The sequence below is a fragment of the Bos indicus x Bos taurus genome, chromosome 15 (genome assembly GCF_003369695.1).
Source record: "Bos indicus x Bos taurus breed Angus x Brahman F1 hybrid chromosome 15, Bos_hybrid_MaternalHap_v2.0, whole genome shotgun sequence".
Classification (NCBI taxonomy): Eukaryota; Metazoa; Chordata; class Mammalia; order Artiodactyla; family Bovidae; genus Bos; species Bos indicus x Bos taurus.
In genome coordinates this window covers 3,894,224-3,897,967 of record NC_040090.1, presented here as the reverse complement: position 1 = coordinate 3,897,967, position 3,744 = coordinate 3,894,224, and the positions used below count along the sequence as shown (strand labels likewise).

The window sequence follows — 3,744 nt, the reverse complement described above, 5'->3', positions numbered from 1 at the left end:
TCACACACACACATATAATTTTCCTCCATTCCATCAGAAGGTCTTTCAAGCATGAAATTCATTAGCAATAATCCCAAGGGCCTGTGTTACTATAAACAGGCTCTGTGGACCACTCCGTTTGTCAGGGTTGAACACAAATAGATCTTTAGTTCCTAAGATACACATAGCTCCTTTTATCAAGGCCATTCCAAAAAGTGGTGTGTACAGCCAGGGATTTCATTCCATTTATGAGGTTGAACGTAAAATCCCACATCATTTATTGTACCAATTCCTATCGATGGGAGCTAAATGTGAGTGCAAAACCTTGTGCAAACACTGGCATTTTAAAAGTCAAATTCCAAGGAATCAGCAGAAAAAGAAAATAGATATACAGAATTTTTATTTAAAATAGTAGTTAATATTAAATAATAAGCTTTTTCTGAAAATGATTGGACTATGAGGTGGCTGAAAGGAACCAGATTAAATGGGCTGTGGATTTGAACTATAACTTTGGCTTATTATACAGAAGAGATCAAGGCTTAAGGAATCCACGTTGATTGACAAGATGAATGAATAATTGGATGGATGAATGGATAAAGAGGTACCACTGCATCCCCAAATACTTGCAAGAGGCCTGGAACCTTAGGAATCCACACAGTCTGTCATTTTTAGCTTTTTCCTCCAATTTCCATTCTAGATAAGAATTTATGCCCTAGAAAACATCCTTTTCAACACGGCCCTATGGATGGTATCTTTGACCTCCTTATTCCTCAAGCTATAGGTAAATGGGTTCAACATGGGGATGCCTGCAGTATAAACCACAGACACCACTTTGTCAAGACCCAGGGAGACACAGGCACTAGGCTGGACATAAATAAAGAGAAGAGGGCCATACAAGATAGATACGGCTGTCTGGTGCGCAGAGCAGGTAGACGAGGTTTCACGTCTCCCATCAGCAGAGCGGATCTTCAGGGTGGGGATGAGGATGTCTGTGGAGGAGCCCAGGACAGTCAGGCCACTGAAGACGACCATAGCTCCAGCCACAACAAAAACCACCCACTTGCTGAGACTGGTGTCGGCACACAAGGGAAAGCAGAAGGGGCAAGTCACAGAAGAAGCGAGGGATGACATGGAGCTGCAGAAAGGAAGGCCAAAAGCATCATGTGTGCGTCATGGGGTTCACGAACCCAGTGACATAGGGACCCACCACCAGCTGGACTCAGAGTCTCTGGGACATGGTGACGTAATACCACAGTGGGTTTCAAATGGCGCCACAGCGGCCATAGGCCACGGACGCCAGAGAAAACACTCTGCTGGGACGAAGAACCCAAAGCACCCCTGTCGCAAAGCACAGCCCCGGAAAGTCAGAGAGCATCTTGGGGCTCACGACCAAAGAGAAGCACATGTCCACAAAAGACAAGTGACTGAGGAAAAAGTACATGGGGTGCAAAGGCGGGAATCCATGTGTATCAGAATAATCACACCCAAGTATCCTGTTAGGTTGATGAGGTAGAAACTCAGAAAGAGCAGGAAAAGGCAGACCTGCAATTGAGGGCTGAAATTCAAACCTCTGAAGACGAACTCTATGACCCTCATGTCGCTTTCATTAGCCGGGGACAGACTCTGGATTCCGCTGGAGAAGAGAAGAGAAATTTGGTAAACATGTCTTCAAAAAGGGGACACAGGAAAAAATAAACTAGTCCCTAGGAGAGTATACGACTTTTAGGTGCATGCTGTGGCTAAGGAAACAATAGTGAAATAGAGACCAGAGCAAAGGATCAGATTTGAAGCTATAATATTACAAGGCTCCATACGAATCCATCAATATATGGGTGAGAAAACGACAGCTTAGAAACTCAAATTCCCATAACCAATAGCAGAGAAAATTCCAGAATAACTTTCCAGTAATTTTAACTTCAGTGAAGTTTACCTGAGTTCACCAGGTGGGTACAGGCCTGGTGAAGTGATGTAGGAGAGTGAAATGAAACAAGCAGAGAAGAATGAGCCGCTGCTCAGTTTCAGGCCACGTGCTGTGCACTTTGGGATTACAGCTTAAGCCTTAGTGCACACTCTGCAAGTGCTCTGACCCTAGGAAAGTTACTTTTCTTCACCTGTGAAATAAGAGTAATAATAGTAACACCTACCTTGTAAATTGCTGTGAGGATTAAATGAGTTAATGCGTGCAAACATTTAACAGAGTCTTATTGAGTTCCTAGTAAGTGCACACTAATTATTGGCATTTGTGCCTTACATATTGTCTTTAACAAGCCTGCAAGCTAAACATCATTATTTCCTTTTACATAGGAGCAAAATAAAAGTTTAATCCGTGTTCCCTATTCTAGTGACTGGCAGAAGTGGGCACTGAGTATTTACCTGTCAAAACAGACTGTAATATTTCTTTTTTCACACTGTAACAGTGTTTCCTGTGTCTTCATAAATCCTTTCATCTTAAAGAGATTAAACATTGTACATTGCAATAGGAGTACACAATAATGCATTTTGGCTTCCTATTTTTTTGAGGTTATAGCCAATGGTCATTAGTGGGAAGCCCATAGGATAATAGAATGCTGAGTTGAAGCATCACTTTATGGAAACAATACATAGAAGAAACCATGAGAAAAGCCTGAAGTAGCCCACCTCTATATCCTCTATGTATTCTTTTTTCATGCACTATAAGAATGGCCTTGGTTAAGTCAACTGATCTCCTTGAACCTGAGTTGTTCAATCATTCATTGTTGGCCATGCTGGGATTTCATGGCTGAGCGGCTTTTTCCCTGGGTGCAGCAAGTGGGGGCTCCTCTCTAGTTGCGGTGCTCAGGCTTCTCATTGTGGTCCTTCTCCTGTTGTTAAGCACCAGCTCTAGGGTGCTCGGGCCTCGACAGTTGCAGCGTGTGGCCTCCACCATGAGCTCAATAGTTGTGGAGCACCCACTAAGCTGATCCACAGCAAGTTAGATCTTCCCAGGTCAGAGATCAAACCCATGCCTCCTGCATTGGCAGACTGATTCTTTACCATTGAGCAACAAAAGAAGCCCTTGCCCAGGCCTTCTGCATGACATTTTAATTTCTCAGTTTTTCAATGTGGCTTGATGCCTAAAATAGATTACTGTGCTCCAACAGGTGAGACCACGCAGGATGAGGAACACAGGTCTCCCTGGGGTTCAGAGCACTCAGGATAACAACAACACAGCCCACAATAATTCTTTCAGCAAGGAGAAAGGAAATCACCCAGATGGCTCAGACTGGAATTTGAATTGAATTCAGGGCTTTTCTTTTCCCCTTTTCCTCCTCTCTGACCCATTTTATACTCATGTTATAATATTTTGATCCAGTTGCAGAATCTAAACTTTTCTCTACCTAGGTTATCTCTTCTTAGATCTTCCTTAACCATCCATCAAAGACAAGGATAATGCCATCGTGGCCATGAATCAAATATAAAATTTATTTTCAATTTACTTCATTTATGTTCTCCTGAACTTGCTAAAAATCAGATAGGAAAAGGAACAGATAATGATTTAGAAGTTCTTAACGTTTCAATGGGGTCCCTCTTGTTTAAAGATGACAAGAAGAACTAAAGTAAAAACAAACCAAGTTGGTTAGCTTTCATCTCTTCCCTTACCTTCACACATAGAATGGGTCCAAATTTTCCACAGCCATTTGATTTTACTTTTTACTTTCTTCCAGAAAGAAAGTGTGGAAGACTCCACTGTGACACATACAGAGTCTTAGACAACTAGCTGAAAGTCCCCTGAATTAGTTGAATCAT

General features: G+C 42.3%; 1 pseudogene; it reads right to left on the bottom strand.

Moving 5' to 3' along the window:
* Positions 1–684: 684 nt before the first annotated feature.
* On the bottom strand, positions 685–2,884 carry LOC113906011 (annotated as a pseudogene).
* Between the last annotated feature and the right edge of the window lie 860 nt (positions 2,885–3,744).